This window comes from Pleurodeles waltl, chromosome 2_1, assembly GCF_031143425.1.
Source record: "Pleurodeles waltl isolate 20211129_DDA chromosome 2_1, aPleWal1.hap1.20221129, whole genome shotgun sequence".
NCBI classification, from domain to species: Eukaryota; Metazoa; Chordata; class Amphibia; order Caudata; family Salamandridae; genus Pleurodeles; species Pleurodeles waltl.
Genome location: NC_090438.1, coordinates 5161289 through 5180814, shown reverse-complemented (window position 1 = coordinate 5180814; position 19526 = coordinate 5161289). Strand labels below are relative to the sequence as shown.

At 45.1% G+C, this 19526-nt stretch overlaps 1 long non-coding RNA gene across 2 annotated transcripts in view; it reads left to right on the top strand.

Moving 5' to 3' along the window:
• The first annotated feature begins 6389 nt into the window (after positions 1-6389).
• LOC138257880 (uncharacterized) overlaps positions 6390-19526 on the top strand; it is a 275193-nt gene continuing 262056 nt past the window's right edge. The window contains exon 1 of one of the 2 annotated variants that reach the window (XR_011198401.1): positions 6390-6564. This is a non-coding gene — a long non-coding RNA (uncharacterized lncRNA). The remainder of the gene's footprint in view (positions 6565-19526) is intronic. The other variant, XR_011198400.1, reaches the window with a different exon arrangement.

Below are 19526 nucleotides of genomic sequence, written 5' to 3'. Positions count from 1 at the left end.
CTTTGTGCACAGCCAAGCCTGGGTCCCCGGCACTCTAACCTGCATTGCACGACCTCCTGAGTTGTCCTCCGGCTTCGTGGGACCCTCTTGTGCAACATTGGGTGAGCTCTGGTTCACTCCACTTCGTAGTGGCTGTTCCGGCACTTCTGAGGGTGCTGCTTGCTTCTGAGTGGGCTCTTTGTCTTGCTGGATGCCCCCTCTGTCTTCTCACGCAATTGGCGACATCCTGGTCCCTCCTGGGCCACAGCAGCATCCAAAAACCCTAACCACGACCTTTGCAGCTAGCAAGGCTTGTTTGCAGTCTTTCTGCATGAAAACACTTCTGCACGACTCTTCACGACAATTCTTACACAGGCCTGCCAGTGCAGCCTGAGTGAAATAACGTCCACGTTATTTCACAGCCATTTACCACTACACTTAAGTAACTTATAAGTCACCTATATGTCTAACCTTTACCTGGTAAAGGTTGGGTGCTAAGTTACTTAGGGGGTCATTCTAACTTTGGCGGGCGGCGGTATAGTTACAATAGGATGCAATGGGGACACATAGGGATAGGGGCAACACAAACCATATACTCCAAAAGTGGAATGCGAACCACGAATGGACCCCAAACCTATGTGACCTTGTAGAGGGTCGCTGGGACTATTAGAAAATAGTAAGGGTTAGAAAAATAGCCCACCCCAAGACCCTGAAAAGTGAGTGCAAAGTGCACTAAAGTTCCCCAAAGGACAAAGAAGTCGTGATAGGGGAATTCTGCAGGAAAGACACAAACCAGCAATGCAACAATGATGGATTTCCAAACGAGGGTACCTGCGGAACAAGGGGACCAAGACCAAAAGTCACAAGCAAGTCGGAGATGGGCAGATGCCCAAGAAATGCCAACGGTGGGTGCAAAGAAGCTGCTACTGGACAGTAGAAGCTTAGGATTCTGCAGGAACGACAAGAGCTAGAAACTTTCTCTTTGGAGGATGGATCCCCCACGCTGTGGAAAGTTGTGCAGAAGTGTTTTGCTGTGGAAATACAGCTAACAAGCCTTGCTAGTTGCAAATCATGCAGTAAGGGTTTTTGCGTGCTGCTGTGGCCCAGGAGGGACCAGGATGTTGCCAATTGCGTCTGGGGACAGAGGGTGCGTCAAGCAAGACAAAGAGCCCTCTAAAAAGCAGGTAGCACATGCAGAAGTGCCAGAACAGGCACTTCGAAGAAGAGTGAAACAGTGCTCACCCAAAGTTGCACAAAGGAGTCCCACGTCGCCGGAGGACAACTTAGAAAGTCATGCAATACAGGTTAGAGTGCCGTGGAACCAGTCTTGGCTGTGCACAAAGGATTCCCGCCGGAAGTGCACAGAGGCCGGAGTAGCTGCAAAAGACGCCGTTGCCAGCAATGCAGTCTGGCGTGGGGTGGCAAGGACTTATCTCCACCAAACTTGGACTGAAGAGTCACTGGTCTGTGTGAGTCACTTGGACAGAGTTGCTGGAATCAAGGGACCTCGCTCGTCGTGCTGAGAGGAGACCCAGAGTACCGGTAATGCAGTTCTTTGGTGCCTGCGGTTGCAGGGGGAAGATTCCGTCGACCCACGGGAGATTTCTTTGGAGCTTCTAGTGCAGAGAGGAGGCAGACTACCCCCACAGCATGCACCACCAGGAAAACAGTCGAGAAGGCGGCAGGATCAGCGTTACAGAGTTGCAGTAGTCGTCTTTGCTACTTTGTTGCAGTTTTGCAGGCTTCCAGCGCGGTCAGCAGTCGATTCCTTGGCAGAAGGTGAAGAGAGAGATGCAGAGGAACTCTGATGAGCTCTTGCGATCGTTATCTAAGGAATTCCCCAAAGCAGAGACCCTAAAAAGCCAGAAAAGAGGGTTTGGCTACTTAGGAGAGAGGATAGGCTAGCAACACCTGAAGGAGCCTATCAGAAGGAGTCTCTGACGTCACCTGCTGGCCCTGGCCACTCAGAGCAGTCCAGTGTGCCAGCAGCACCTGTTTCCAAGATGGCAGAGGTCTGGAGCACACTGGAGGAGCTCTGGACACCTCCCAGGGGAGGTGCAGGTCAGGGGAGTGGTCACTCCCCTTTCCTTTGTCCAGTTTCGTTCCAGAGCAGGGCTAAGGGTCCCTGAACCGGTGTAGACTGGCTTATGCAGAAATGGGCACCATCTGTGCCCATGAAAGCATTTCCAGAGGCTGGGGGAGGCTACTCCTCCCCTGCCTTCACACCTTTTTCCAAAGGGAGAGGGTGTAACACCCTCTCTCTGAGGAAGTCCTTTGTTCTGCCTTCCTGGGCCAAGCCTGGCTGGACCCCAGGAGGGCAGAAACCTGTCTGAGGGGTTGGCAGCAGCAGCAGCTGCAGTGAAACCCCTGAAAAGACAGTTTGGCAGTACCCGGGTCTGAGCTACAGACCCGTGGGATCATGGGATTGTACCAACAATGCCAGGATGGCATAGAGGGGGCAATTCCATGATCTTAGACATGTTTCATGGCCATATTCGGAGTTACCATTGTGAAGCTACACATAGGTAGTGACCTATGTGTAGTGCACGCGTGTAATGGTGTCCCCGCACTCACAAAGTCCGGGGAATTTGCCCTGAACGATGTGGGGGCACCTTGGCTAGTGCCAGGGTGCCCACACACTAGGTAACTTAGCACCCAACCTTTACCAGGTAAAGGTTAGACATATAGGTGACTTATAAGTTACCTAAGTGCAGTGGTAAATGGCTGTGAAATAACGTGGATGTTATTTCACTCAGGCTGCAGTGGCAGGCCTGTGTAAGAATTGTCAGAGCTCCCTATGGGTGGCAAAAGAAATGCTGCAGCCCATAGGGATCTCCTGGAACCCCAATACCCTGGGTACCTCAGTACCATATACTAGGGAATTATAAGGGTGTTCCAGTATGCCAATGTGAATTGGTAAAATTGGTCACTAGCCTGTTAGTGACAATTTGGAAAGAAATGAGAGAGCATAACCACTGAGGTTTTGGATAGCAGAGCCTCAGTGAGACAGTTAGTCATATACACAGGTAACACAGTCAGGCACACTTATGAGCACTGGGGCCCTGGCTGGCAGGGTCCCAGTGACACATACAACTAATACAACATATATATAGTGAAAAATGGGGGTAACATGCCAGGCAAGATGGTACTTTCCTACACCAAGTTACAAGGGAAAGAACTGAAGTCTGCGACAAACAATACAAAATGAAACGGACACATGACTACATATAAATCATCCTCCTAAAACATATGGAAAATGGGTCTCACATTTCTATCCCCATGTTCTGTATGCTGTATGAGTGACATAACAACTATACCTTCACTGTGGCTGTCATTAATGCAGCATGACTGTCTCCGTGGCTGAGAGAGCTTGCTTCAGTGTGCTAGATCTGACGTCTATTTGAGTTGATGGCACTGCATGGGTTCTCTCACGCGCGTCGATCATGCATAGCATTCTGATACATCCTCATTGTTGCCTTAAACTGCAGGATGCTGTGTGACGCTGTTTGCAAGTACCACTGCTTAGTGTTGCCTTACAATTTGTGTGGGAACACCCACCTTGCATACATTACTCGCTGCGCCATGCACTGTAAGGCCGCACATCGCTTGCACATGCAGGCAGCCAAAAGCAACAAAAACCTGTTCCTCGTGTGGATAGCCAAGTTTTGCTGGGAGAAGTAGTAGTAAAACTAGGACTCAACATATTCTTTAAAGTTCTACCTTTCCGATACCATGTAGGTATTCTTTCTGGTATTAGATTTTTCATTGATTCGTCTTGGAGTAATATATTCCAATGTTTAATCATAAATCTTCTTAAAATCAGAGAAGCATCATTGTAATCTGTTATAAATTGAACCTTATTGGATTTCTCCTTTCCCACACTATTTCGATCTTTGGTTCTCAAGGTGTCACTTCTATTCAATTGTTTGGCTCTCAACTGTGCCCTCTTAACTACCTTGTTGGAGTAACCCCGTGCCTTAAATCTCCTACCCATATCAACCACATGGTCTAAAAACTCATCATCCAAACTACAGTTACGTCGTGCCCTTGTAAGCTCTCCAAAGGGAATTGAAACTACTTGATGTCTGGGGTGTGCACTCTCAGCATGAAGAATAGAGTTGCATGCTTTAGCTTTACGGAAGAGTCTACTTTGGATTCTACCACCCGCAAAGAAAAGTTCTACATCCAGGAATTCAATACTAACCAAACTCAATTGATAAGTGAATTAAACATACATGGAATTTGAAATTGAAAAGGTACAAAATTCCATCAATTTCTGCTCTCCACTGGTTCAAATCAAAAAACAATCGTCTATGTAACGACCCCAAAATAATATATGAGTTTGTCATTGAGTGGATTCAGGACCCCAAACCCATTTGTGTTCAAACCACGCCATTAAAAGATTCGCATAGGAGGGAGAAAATTTGGAGCCCATCGCGACACCCCGTTTTTGTCTAAACCAATCATTATTGAACAGAAAAAAAATATTATTGAGAATCAAACTCATCATCTCAATTACCATTGTGGTATGTTCCCAAAGACTTGCTGATCTTTTATTTAGAAAATATCGAATAGCTTCCTGTCCTAATTCATGATTGATGCAGGTACATAAAGATACCACGTCCAATGTAACTAATAACATATTGCTCTCCCATTCCACATCATTCAAAATACTGAGAATATGTGTAGTTTCCTTGATAAAAGATGGGAGATTTTGAACCAAAGGTTGCAAAAAAACAATCCACAAATTCTGACAGTCTCTCAGTGGGACCTAGTATACCAGAAACAATTGGTCTACCCGGTGGGAAAGGTAATCCTTTGTGTATTTTCGGTAGTGTATAGAGACAAGGATATCTAGGATGGTCTACCTTCAGATAGAGATATTCGTCCTTGCTAGGTAGCCCCTGTTGTTGCCAAGCAAGTAACCTCTTGTTGATTATGTGCATAAGGTTGGGAATGGAATTACCAATGATCTTCTCATAACATGTCCTATCATTCAATTGTGACAAAATCTCATTGTCATAGTCTATCTTGTTCATGAGAACAACATTCCCCTCTTTATCCGCTTGCCTAATAATAATGTCTTTGTCATGTATGAGTTTTTCCAGTGCAGCTAATTCCTCTGTATTCATATTTTTTTTTAATTGTCTATAGTTGTTCTTAGTTAGATAATTGTCACAGTCTTGACAAACCAGGTCAAAGAACTTATCAAAAGAATTCATGCCTACAGATCTCGGAGTCCAACACGACTTTCTTTTCAAGCCACTAGAGATACGTCTACTGGATACTACGTCCAAATCATGTAGTACCCTTGAAAGAATATCAGGCTCTTCATCTCGTTCAGCTATAGATAAAAGAAGTGCTGTATCATACACTTCTTCAATAGACAATGTACTCAAAGAAGATGTAGCTTCATCCGGAATCGAGCTATCAAACGGATTCAGTTGAAAATGTTTTTTTAATTTAAGTTTACGAACAAACCTAAATAAATCAATTTTATATCTACAGGGATCACCAAAAGTTTTAGGACAAAAATTAAGACCTTTAGCCAGGAGACTCCTAACCCCTAACGTCAATTCAACCTTGGAAAGATTAATCACATTAATCGATGATTAACCGTCTACCCCTATATTTTCTTGGCCCGAGATCTCGTTTTGACACCATGTTGATCTTTTGCCTTGACCACCTGCTCCTCTCCTACCCCTCCTGTTTTTTTTGTATGTGATATTCCTCTGCTTTGGACATATTTGCCTCGTTTCATCCTCATTAGTTCTTGTAAAAAAGCATTCCCACCCGAAGTGTCACTCCCTTGGGCAGAAGTACTCGCACCGCCATCCACCTCACTATCGCTGTTCACTTTACCACTGCTAATCAGTGCTAATGTACTTGTGCTTTCACAACTCAACGTGGTAACATTGGCTTATACCCAATCAGCATATTTCATTTACTTATAGGTCCCTTGTAAAGTGCACTACTCGTGCCCAGGGCCTGTAAATTTAAAGCTGCTATTAGGCCAGCAGCACTGATTGTGCCACCCACTGAACTAGCCCTTTAAACATGTCCCAGGCCTGCCATTGCAGAGTTTATGTGTGCAAATGTATGCTGCCATGCCTACCTGGCAAAATAAACCTTTTGCCAGGCCCAAACCTTCCTTTTCCGTGCATATAGTCAACTTTAGGGTAGGCTCGGACAGCCCAGAGGGCAGGGTGCAATGTATAATGAATGATGTCCATGGCTTACGTGCTCTGCCCTTAAGGACAACAAACAGAAAGATGCCAATTGCAGTTTTTATCTCCTCCAGTTGCAAGGAGCACGAGACAGAAGGTGGGGGAAACAGTCACCTGTTTAGTCAACATTGACTCATCCTCCTGCCAAGAACCAAACTGGTAGAGCTGCCTCAGGACCTGTCATCAGATCTGCTGATAGGGGAGGTACAGGCGGCTTCCAGCATCAATACGGGAGCTCTGGGCTTAGAAAGACACCTTGAGATCGGACCTTTTGTAGATTAAATCTCAATACTCAGCCGTCTCTCAGCCATGAAGACCGCTCTCTCCTTCCTGTTGGTGGCAGTCCTGTGCTCCCTTGGTAAGTGTAATTCTTATGCTCAGAGAATGGGGGTCAGAAGACATGGTTCTAAATGTGCCTCTCTTTAAATAAATAATCTCCTGGACTCTGTGATGTCTGTGAAAGCGTCGGTCGTAGAGAGCCCCCAAGCAGAATAAAACATGCAGCGGGCTGTGGGCAGTCCACACACCACTAAAAGGGATGAACAACTGTAGAGGTCCAACTCCCTCTTGGAATTGGATCATTGCTGTAGGTGCACTGAGTATTTCAGAAGCTCCCTAATAAAACATCATTCTCTTGGGATGGAATAATCATTTGAAATGATAGATTCTGTAAAACAATGGATTAAACATACCTTCGAGTGTTGACCCCATGACTATGCACATCACACTCGATACATATGGTTTAATCCCTACACTGCTAAGCTTTCCCATACGTGCTGTCTTTTTTTGGGCTATTTGAGGTAGTTTGTGTTGAGGCCCCCATAACTTTGTTATTGCAAATGTGTGTCCTTTTTTCCAACATCCTGGGGATTCTAAAGTTCTCCAGGCTTTGTGGATTCCCTTGTAGAGGACCGAGAACGTACCTAATTACAGCTAAACTTTGAGTTTTTCAGGAAAAACTGGCAACAACATCTGTTTCTTTTCCCTGCAAATGGCATCAATGAAGGGTTTGTGGCGCTTAAATCACCATACCCACCCTAGGCAACAGACAGACTAGAATCAGAAAACAAACATTTTCAACACAGTTTTGGCATTTTACTGGGACATACCACATTTTCCTATTTTTTATGCTTTCAGCCTCCTTCCAGTTAGTGACAGAAATGGGTGTGAAACCGATGGATGGATCCCAGAAAGCTATATATTTCTGAAAAGTAGACAAAGTTGCAAATCTAGCAAGGGGTGTGTAGATCCTTCAAGGTTTTCTTATAAAAAAGTACAAATTGAAATAAAATAATATTGAAATTGAGATTAAAAAAACAGCCATTTCTGTCTATGTTTTCATCTATAACTTTTTTAACTATGGCAGATTTTCAAAAGCAATACACAGTTACGTCCGTGGACTCTTCTGGTTGTGGGTATATATAGGGCTTGTAGGTTCACCAAGAACTAAAGGCACCCAGAGCCAATAACTGAGCTGCACCTTGCAATGGGTTTTAATTGTGTACTGGGAATACAGCAATCCAATTAGTAAAATATAAGGAATGAAAATAGGTATCAAAGAAACCTATGTATTTCCGAACTGGGCATAAGATATGGAGATTAATGCAGTGGTTATTTGCACATCTCTGAATTTGTGAGCACCCTTACTAGCGTGTGAAGTAGAGGGCATTTCTCAAAGTGACCGCTTTCTTACACACCGTCTTACATTTGGAAGGCACAAATGTAGAGAAAGAGAATTGGTAATAACACTTATTCTGCTATTCCGTGTACCCCCAAGTCTCCCGATAACAATTGTACCTCACTTGTTTGGGTTGGCCTTGTGCCTGCGACAGGAAACGTCCCAAAACGCAATGTGGACCCATTACATTTTTCCACTGAAAGCTGAACCTTTATTTGTAAACTGCCTAGCTGTGGATTTTGGGATCTAGCTCAGCTGGCACCTAGGGAAACCTAGCAAACGCATATTTTTTAAAACTAGACACCCATGGGTGACTTGTGTGGCTCTCACCACATTCCTTTAAATAGAACTCCTTGCAAACCTCAACATTTGCCTAAAAAACATATTTTCTTCACATTTCAATGAAGGAAGGTTCTGGAATCTGAGGGGAACCAAAACTTTCTTTCATCCAGCATTCCCTCAAGCCTCCCAATACAAGTGGTACCTCACTTGTGTGGTTAGGTCTAGTATTTGCAACAGGTAATGGCCCAAAACAGAACGTGGACACATCACATTTTTCCACTGAAAACTGACCTATTTTTTTTGCAATGTGCGTAGCTGTGGATTTTGGGTTCTCACTTAACCGACACCTAAGGAAACCTAGCAAACATGTACATCTTTGAAGTCCACACACCTAGAGAAATACAGGATGGGGTGACTTGTGTCGCTCTCAACGCATTTTCTTACCCAAAATCCCTTGCAAATCTCAAAATGTACCTAAGAACACATTTTTCTCACATTTGTGTGATGCAAAGTTCTGAAATCTGAGGGGAACCATAAACTACCTTCCACCCAGCGTTTCCTCAATTCACCTCATAAAAATGGTACCTCACTTCTGTGGAAAGGCCTAGTGCCCATGACAGGAAATGGCCCAAAATGCAACGTAAACACATCACATTTTTCCACCGAAAACTAACTTCTTTTTTGCAATGTACCTAGCTGTGGATTTTGGACTCTAGCTCAGAGAGCACCTACGGACACCTACAAAACCTGTGCATTTTTTAAAAGTAGACAGGTTGTGGAATTCAGGATGGGGGTAACATGTGTGGCTCTCAGCACAGGTTCTTACCCAGACTCCCTTGCAAACCTCAATATGTGTCTAAAACACATTTACTTCACATTTCTGTGAGGGACAATTCAGGAATTTGAGGGGACCCACACATTTCATACCACTCAGCATTCCCCTGATAAAAATGATACCCCACATGTGTGGCTGGGCCAACTGCCTTTGACAGGGAAAGGCCAAAAACATGTAAAAATTGAGGAAGAACCAACGAGGGTACAAAGGGGCAAGCTTTTTAGACATTTTGAGGGTGACTGCTGTGGGCACCCGGTATCAGTTTTATCTGGGAATGTTGGGTAGTAGGAAATGTGTCGCTTATTTCTGTTTGTGGAAGAACATGGTACAGAAATTCATGAACAATTTGTGATTTTAGTCACCTTTTGAGGCTTGCAGAGCATTGTAAGAAAACCTATTTGGGACAACGAAAGTCACGCAATCCTGTACTCCCCTGGTGTCTAGTTTTTTAACATATCGAGACTTGGTAGTTTTTGCCTAGACAAGAAGCGAGCACACTACCAAGTCTCTTACTTCTGTGATGTCCCAAACACTCACTAGTTGGTGGCATGCTTAATCATTAGGGTCCATCTGAGACACGTAGTATGTCGGGTGTGATTCGATGCCTGATTACAGCAGAGCAGGTTTTTCCATGAGTGAAATTCCCAACTGAGAGGAGAAGTTACAAGGGCCAACAACCCAGTGATATCTTGTAGCACAATGCCACTAAAAGTAGCAAGGAAGTCAAAAAATAAACTATACTGCACATGTAAAGTTTCAGACTAGTACATGAATCAGCTGAAAAGACCCATTTACGGTCACTTGCTAATGGAAACTTATAAACAAATACATAACAAATAGAATACGTCCTTAGCTACATACACTTTCTTTGCATGCACTCTGGCTCACAAATTAAAACTGGCCCCACAAGCCAAACAAAACCCATCTTTCTTATGCACCCCAGACTAACAAATGGAACATTGCCCTAGCAGTGAGGCACACTAGCTACTATTTAAGGATACAATAATTAGCCACTAGGAAACATAATAATCTCAATGTTTATAACAAAACCAATGCTTGCCTTTCACTCACCTTGGCCTTCATATGTTCCACACTCAAGGAAATGGAGCAAGGAAACCCAAAGAGTAAACCAGACGGCATATGCAAACATTCAGATTTACTACATAACAACTGACAGACCCGCGTATGGGCATATTATGGAGATCTATAAACAAATAGAATACATCATAATCTACGTAAGTTTTCTTTGCATATTCTCTGACTCACAAAATAAAACTGTGCCCAACAAACCAAACAAAAAACATCTTCCCTACATAGTCTGTGCAACTAAAGGGAAAGGCGACCTGGCAGTGAGCTACACAAACTACTATATGGAGAACATGATAATTCATCATTAGGAAAAAAATAATACTTGTATTTTTGTTTTTCATTGATGTTGAGCTCCATATGTGATACAATCCTACTAAAGTTGCATGGAAGCCCAAATAATAAACTAGACTGCATACATAAAGTTTCAGAATTAGTACATAAATAACTAAAAAACACATTCATGGTCACATCATTATGTAAGCCAATAAACAAATACATAACAAATACAATAGATAAAAAGGAAGACATCACAGTAAATCTGATTGCCACTCTGTAGTTATAGTTAGTATTCCCAAAAGATATTCCCAAGTATAGGAATGACTTGGATAAAAACTCCCTAATATGTTCCCCCTATTTGACAAATCCCCACAAAACTTTCCGGACCTATAGCATTCTCTACATTGTGCGATGATGTAAACTTTTGTGCTGAGTCGTAGGGAGATGCAAAGACAAAAGGGGGTCCCAAAATGAGTTTTTCCACCAATGCATTTTCCATAGACTATTGCATTTGACTTAGCACGAAAATGGCTGAACAGATTTACATGAAATTTGGCATCATTATACATTATGGTGCATAGGTTATGCTTTTTAGATACTGTAGTTAAGTAGGGTAATTATTTTTCAGTTATAAAGCATTTGAACTTCACTAAATTTTGTGAAAGTTTTATGTTACATAGCTGCAAACTTATTTGAAAATATATTAAAAATATAAATATATTTCCATACTTATTACCACTTTAATAAAGTGGTAATACTTAGGGACCTTCAACTTACCTAAATCTAAGGCCCTAACACTGAACACAGCCACAGAGTAGTAAAAGAAAAATATGGCTGCCTTTTCATTCTCAAAAAACAGCCATTACCCAATTATATACTGATTTGTCATCACCATGTACTACGGTATACTGCAAAGATATCATGGTATACCATGAGCCAAAATATAACTAAGGTCTAGCTGTATTAATGGATTGCCGTCCCTTGTGTCACTCATGGTGTCCCATGTCAATGCAATACTTAAGTCAGAGTTACAAAAGACGGCAAGGCCACCATATGTGGCCCTGCACTGATTGGTGAATCTGGAGAAGTGCATTTCGCTGTTTTACTTTACTCTGCTCCCCATAATCTAGATTGCTGCTAACTTTTATATACATCCATATGCCATGCCACTGTAGCCACTCCACTGTATGCTATCCCATTCCACACCGCTCCACTCTACGCCTCTCTACTGTATGAGGCTCCACTCTACGCCACTTCACTCTACAACACTCCACTGTATGCCACTCCACTGTACGCTACTCCACACTGCACCACTCCAGGGTATGCCACTCCACTCTACAGCACTCCACTGTGTGCTATCCCATTCTACACCGCTCCACTCTATGCCTCTCCACTGTATTAGACTCCATTCTACGCCACTCCATGCTATTACACTGTATGCAAGCCACTGTATGCCACTCTAGTCTATGTCACTCCACTGTATGCCACTCCACTGGATGCCACTCCACTCTACAGCACTCCACTGTATGCTATCCCATTCTACACTGCTCCACTCTATGCCTCTCCACTTTATGAGACTCCATTCTATGCCACTCCACTCCACGCTATTACACTGCATGCAAGCCACTGTATGCCAGTCGAGTCTATGTCACTCCACTCTATGCCACTCCACTGGATGTCACTCCACTCTGCAGCACTCCACTGTATGCTATCCCATTCTACACTGCTCCACTCTATGCCTCTCCGCTATATGAGACTCCATTCTACGCCACTCCACTCCACGCTATTACACTATTTGCAAGCCACTGTATGCCAATCCAGTCTATGTCACTCCACTGTATGCCACTCCACTGGATGCCACTCCACTCTACAGCACTCCACTGTATGCTATCCCATTCTACACCTCTCTATTCTATGCCACTCCACTTTATGAGACTCCATTCTACGCCACTCCACTCTACACTATTACGATGTATACAAGCCACTGTATTCCACTCCACTCTACGCTATTACACTGTATGCAAGTCACTGTATGCCACTCCACTGGATGCTATCCCACTGTGTACCACTCCACTGTATGCCACTCCACTCTACAGTACTCCACTGTATGGCATCCCATTCTACACTACTCCACTCTATGCCTCTCCACTGTATGAGACTCCATTCTAAGCCACTCCACTCTACGCTATTACAGTGTATGCAAGCCACTGTATGACACTCCAGTCTATGTCACTCCACTGTAAGCCACTCCACTGGATGCTACTCCACTATACACTATTCCACTTTATGTCATTGTACTGTATGCCACGCCACTTTACTCAATCACACTGTATGCCACTCAACTCGACAACACTCCACTGTATGCCACTTCACTGTACGCTACTCCACTCTGCACCACTCCAGTGTATGCCACTCCACTGAATGCCTCTCCACTCTACAGCACTCCATTGTATGCTATTCCATTCTACAATGCTCCACTCTATGCCTCTCCACTGTATGAGACTCCATTCTACGCCACTCCACTCTACGCTCTACTGCGACCTTGTAACACTGATCCTGCCGCCTTCTCGACTGCTTTCCTGGTGGTGCATGCTGTGGGGGTAGTCTGCCTCCTCTCTGCACTAGAAGCTCCGAAGAAATCTCCCGTGGGTCGACGGAATCTTCCCCCTGCAACCGCAGGCACCAAAGAACTGCATCACTGGTCCTCTGGGTCTCCTCTCAGCACGACGAGCGAGGTCCCTTGAACTCAGCAACTCTGTCCAAGTAACTCCCACAGTCCAGTGACTCTTCAGTCCAAGTTTGGTGGAGGTAAGTCCTTGCCTCCCCACGCTAGACTGCATTGCTGGGAACCGCATGTTTTGCAGCTACTCCGGCTCCTGTGCACTGTTCCAGGATTTCCTTTGTTCACAGCCAAGCCTGGGTCCCCGGCACTCTAACCTGCAGTTCACGACCTCCTGAGTTGTCCTCCGGCGTCGTGGGACCCTCTTTTGTGACTTCGGGTGAGCTCCGGTTCACTCCACTTTGTAGTGCCTGTTCCGGCACTTCTGCGGGTGCTGCTTGCTTCTGAAAGGGCTCATTCTCTTGCTGGACGCCCCCTCTGTCTCCTCACGCAATTGGCAACATCCTGGTCCCTCCTGGGCCACAGCAGCATCCAAAAACCTTTACCGCGACCTTTGCAGCTAGCAAGGCTTGTTTGCGGTCTTTCTGCACGGAAAAACCTCTGCACGACTCTTCACGACGTGGGACATCCATCCTCCAAAGGGGAAGATTCTAGCCCTTGTTGTTCTTGCAGAATCCACAGCTTCTACTATCCGGTGGCAGCTTCTTTGCACCCACAGCTGGCATTTCATGGGTATCTGCCCACTCCCGACTTGATCGTGACTCTTGGACTTGGTCCCCTTGTTCCACAGGTACTCTCGTCAGGAAATCCATTGTTGTTGCATTGCTGGTGTTGGTCTTCCTTGCAGAATTCCCCTATCACGACTTTTGTGCTCTTTGGGGAACTTAGGTGCACTTTGCACCCACTTTTCAGGGTCTTGGGGTGGCCTATTTTTCTAACCCTCACTGTTTCCTTACAGTCCCAGCACCCTCTACAAGGTCACATAGGTTTGGGGTCTATTCGTGGTTCGCATTCCACTTCTAGAGTATATGGTTTGTGTTGCCCCTATACCTATGTGCTCTCATTGCAATCTATTGTAACTATACATTGTTTACACTGTTTTCTATTGTTATTACTGCATATTTTGGTATTGTGTACATATATCTAGTGTATATTTGCTATCCTCATACTGAGGGTGCTCACTGAGATACTTTGGCATATTGTCATAAAAATAAAGTACCTTTATTTTTAGTATATCTGTGTATTGTGTTTTCTTATGATATTGTGCATATGATACTAGTGGTACCGATTTATGCAGTGGTCTTTCTGCCAAAACTACACCTTCCACTAGAGCATCTTTGTGAGAAAGAAGCCTCTTTCTAGCCTTGTTACCCCCACTTTTGGCCTGTTTGTGAGTGTATGTCAGGGTGTTTTCACTGTCTCACTGGGATCTTGCTAGCCAGGGCCCAGTGCTCATAGTGAGAACCCTATGTTTTCAGTATGTTTGTTATGTGTCACTGGGACCCTGCTAGCCAGGACCCCAGTGCTCATAAGTTTGTGGCCTATATGTATGTGTTCCCTGTGTGGTGCCTAACTGTCTCACTGAGGCTCTGCTAACCAGAACCTCAGTGGTTATGCTCTCTCATATCTTTCAAATTGTCACTAACAGGCTAGTGACCAATTTTACCAATTTATATTGGCTTACTGGAACACCCTTATAATTCCCTAGTATATGGTACTGAGGTACCCAGGGTATTGGGGTTCCAGGAGATCCCTATGGGCTGCAGCATTTCTTTTGCCACCCATAGGGAGCTCTGACAATTCTTACACAGGCCTGCCACTGCAGCATGAGTGAAATAACGTCCACGTTATTTGACAGCCATTTTACACTGCACTTAAGTAACTTATAAGTCACCTATATGTCTAACCTTTACCTGGTAAAGGTTAGGTGCAAAGTTACTTAGTGTGAGGGCACTCTGGCACTAGCTAAGGTGCCCCCACATTGTTCAGGGCCAATTCCCCGGACTTTGTGAGTGCGGGGACACCATTACACGCGTGCACTACATATAGGTCACTACCTATATGTAGCTTCACAATGGTAACTCAGAATATGGCCATGTAACATGTCTATGATCATGGAATTGCCCCCTCTATGCCATCTTGGCATAGTTGGCACAATCCCATGATCCCAGTGGTCTGTAGCACAGACCCTGGTACTGCCAAACTGCCTTTCCTGGTGTTTCACTGCAGCTGCTGCCAACCCCTCAGACAGGTTTCTGCCCCCCTGGGGTCAAGCCAGGCTTGTCCCAGGATGGCAGAACAAAGGACTTCCTCTGAGAGAGGGTGTTACACCCTCTCCCTTTGGAAAATGGTTTGAAGGCAGGGGAGGAGTAGCCTCCCCCAGCCTCTGGAAATGCTTTCATGGGCACATTTGGTGCCCATTTCTGCATAAGCCAGTCTACACCGGTTCAGGGACCCCTTAGCCCTGCTCTGGCGCGAAACTGGACAAAGGAAAGGGGAGTGACCACTCCCCTGACCTGCACCTCCCCTGGGAGGTGTCCAGAGCTCCTCCAGTGTGCTCCAGACCTCTGCCATCTTGGAAACAGAGGTGCTGCTGGCACACTGGACTGCTCTGAGTGGCCAGTGCCACCAGGTGACGTCAGAGACTCCTTCTGATAGGCTCCTTCAGGTGTTGCTAGCCTATCCTCTCTCCTAGGTAGCCAAACCCTCTTTTCTGGCTATTTAGGGTCTCTGTCTCTGGGGAAACTTGAGATAACGAATGCAAGAGCTCATCCGAGTTCCTCTGCATCTCCCTCTTCACCTTCTGCCAAGGAATCGACTGCTGACCGCGCTGGAATCCTGCAAAACTGCAACATAGTAGCAAAGACGACTACTGCAACTCTGTAACGCTGATCCTGCTGCCTTCTCGACTGTTTTCCTGGTGTTGCATGCTGTGGGGGTAGTCTGCCTCCTCTCTGCACTAGAAGCTCCGAAGAAATCTCCCGTGGGTCGACGGAATCTTCCCCCTGCAACCGCAGGCACCAAAGAACTGCATTACTGGTCCCTTGGGTCTCCTCTCAGCATGACGAGGGAGGTCCCTTGAATCCAGCAACTCTGTCAAAGTGACTCCCACAGTCCAGTGACTCTTCAGTCCAAGTTTGGTGGAGGTAAGTCCTTGCCTCCCCACGCCAGACTGCATTGCTGGTAACCGCGACTTTTGCAGCTACTCCGGCCCCTGTGCACTTCCGGCGGAAATCCTTTGTGCACAGCCAAGCCTGGGTCCACGGCACTCTAACCTGCATTGCACGACTTTCTAAGTTGGTCTCCGGCGACGTGGGACTCCTTTGTGTAACTTCGGGTGAGCACCATTTCAAGCATCCTTGTAATGCCTGTTTCTGGCACTTCTCTAGGTGCTACCTGCTGCTGAGAGGGCTCCTTGTCTTGCTTGACGTCCCCTCTGTCTCCTGACGCAATTTGCAACATCCTGGTCCCTCCTGGGCCACAGCAGCATCCAAAAACGCTAATCGCACGATTTGCACCTAGCAAGGCTAGTTGGCATTCTTTCGGCGGGAAAACACATCTGCACAACTGTCCACGGCGTGAGGGATCAGTCCTCCAAAGGGGAAGTCTCTAGCCCTTGTCGTTCCTGCAGAAACCTAAGCTTCTACTGTCCAGTAGCAGCTTCTTTGCACCCACAGCTGGCATTTCCTGGGCATCTGCCCATCTCCGACTTGCTTGTGACTTTTGGACTTGGTCTCCTTGTTCCACAGGTACCCTCGACTGGAAATCCATCGTTGTTGCATTGCTGGTTTGTGTCTTTCCTGCAGAATTCCCCTATCACAACTTTTTTGTCCTTTGGGGAACTTTAGTGCACTTTGCACTCACTTTTCAGGGTCTTGGGGTGGGCTATTTTTCTAACCCTCACTATTTTCTAATAGTCCCAGCGACCCTCTACAAGGTCACATAGGTTTGGGGTCCATTCGTGGTTCGCATTCCACTTTTGGAGTATATGGTTTGTGTTGCCCCTATCCCTATGTGTTCCCATTGCATCCTATTGTAACTATACATTGCACTGTTTTCTAAGACTATACTGTGGAGAAGTGTGGCTCAATGGTTAGAGCAGCAGACCCTGAAGCAGAGATCTGGCTCAAGACCAGGGTTCAAGTCCCGCTTCGGCAGGTCTTGGGCTCAATTCCCCTTGACCAGATAATTCTCGCCTCGGTGCCTAATCTAATTCATGGGTCCCACTCTGCAACTCTGGGCAATAGCTTGCTTAATCTCCACAACAGCCCCAACAGCGCTTGGATGCCTGGCTTTACCCTGGGGGTGCTCAGGAGTGGGCGCCTCACAGGGAAAAGCCAGGAGGGGTTCCATAGCGGTATGAGTACAGCGCCTTGAGACCCTAACGGGTGAGTAGTGCGCTATACAAGTGCTAATTTACATTTTTTACATTTTACTGCATATTTCTGGTATTGTGTACATATAACTTGTGTATATTTGCTATACTCATACTGAGGGTACTCACTGAGATACTTTGGCATATTGTCATAAAAATAAAGTACCTTTATTTTTAGTATATCTGTCTATTGTGTTTTCTTATGATATTGTGCAAGTGACACTTGTGGTACTGTAGGAGCTTCACTCGTCTCCTAGTTCAGCCTAAGCTGCTCTGCTAAGCTACCATTATCTATCAGCCTATGCTGCTAGACACCCTATACACTAATAAGGGATAACTGGGCCTGGTGCAAGGTGCAAGTACGCCTTGGTACTCACTACAAGCCAGTCCAGCCTCCTACATTGGTTGTGCAGCGGTGGGATAAGTGCTTTGAGACTACTTACCACTCTTGTCGTTGTACTTTTCATAAGAGAAAAATATACAAAACAAGTTCAGTGTATGTACACATAGCTAAAAAGGTTTGCATTTCCTCTTTTCACTGTTTTCTAAAGTGCTGAAAAGTACTTCTAAACTTTCTAAAAAGTTCTTAAAAGTTTAAAATGTTTTTTTTTCTGTCTTTCTAAAAGTTCTGAAAACTTTTTTCTCTTTTTCTATCACTTTAACTCTCTCTAAAAATGTCTGGCACAGGCCAAAATGTTGATCTGTCCAAAATTGCATATGATCACCTTAGCTGGAAAGGAGCAAGGAGTCTCTGCATAGAGAGAGGTTTGAGTGTAGGGAAGAATCCTTCTTTGGAATTATTGCTTAACATGCTTAGAGAAAAAGATAAGGCCAAAGGGGCCACATCTGTTGAAAAAGTAGCAAATGGTTCCCAATCTGATACAGGGACTCCCCCAGGAAAAGATTCAGGAAAGAAACTTCCTAGCCTGCCCATTACTAGATAGTCTAGCATAGTTGGTACTGAGGTGGAGTCACATCATACAGATGGTGTGCTCTCACATTACACTGTCAGCCAAGCTGTTAGGGTGCCCTCTGTAAGGGACAGGTCTCCTTCTGTTCATTCTCATCATACTTCTGTATTTAAGAATGTCCCTCCCACCAACCCTGATGACAGAATGTTAGAAAGGGAACTTAATAAGTTGAGAGTGGAACAAACCAGACTGAAGCTTAAAAAGCAGCAGCTGGATTTGGATAGACAGTCTTTAGAACTAGAGAAGAAAAGACAGAAGTTGGGTTTAGAAACCCATGGTGGCAGCAGCAGTATTCCCCATAGTCATCCTGCAAAAGAGCATGATTCCAGGAATCTGCATAAGATAGTTCCCCCTTATAACGAGGGGGATGACATTAACAAGTGGTTTGCTGCACTTGAGAGGGCCTGTGTTGTACAGGATGTCCCTCAAAGGCAGTGGGCTGCTATCCTATGGCTATCATTTAGTGGAAAAGGTAGTGATAGGCTCCTTACTGTGAATGAAAGTGAAGCCAATGATTACAAAGTTCTTCAGAATGCACTCCTGGATGGTTATGGCTTAACCACTGAACAATACAGGATAAAGTTCAGAGAGACCAAAAAGGAGTCTTCACAAGACTGGGTTGATTTCAATGACCATTCAGTGAAGGCCTTGGAGGGGTGGTTACATGGCAGTAAGGTTACTGACTTTGAAAGCCTGTATAACTTGATCCTGAGAGAGCATATTCTTAATAATTGTGTGTCTGATTTGTTGCACCAGTACTTGGTGGACTCTGATCTGACCTCTCCCCAAGAATTGGGAAAGAAGGCAGACAAATGGGTCAGAACAAGAGTGAACAGAAAAGTTCATACAGGGGGTGACAAAGATGGCAACAAAAAGAAGGATGGTAAGTCTTCTGACAAGGGTGGGGACAAATCTAAAAATAAGTCTTCATCAGGCCCACAAAAACACTCTGGTGGGGGTGGTGGGCCCAAATCCTCTTTTAATCAGAACAAGGAAAAGAAACCATGGTGCTATTTATGTAAAATAAAAGGCCATTGGACAACAGATCCCAGTTGTCAAAAGAAAGGCAACAAGCCTCCTACCACTACAACCCCTACTGCTACACCTAGTGTCCCTACTAATAGCAGTGGTGGTGGGAGCAAACCTACTAATAGCCAATCCAAGGGAGTAGCTGGGCTGACTATTGGTAAATTA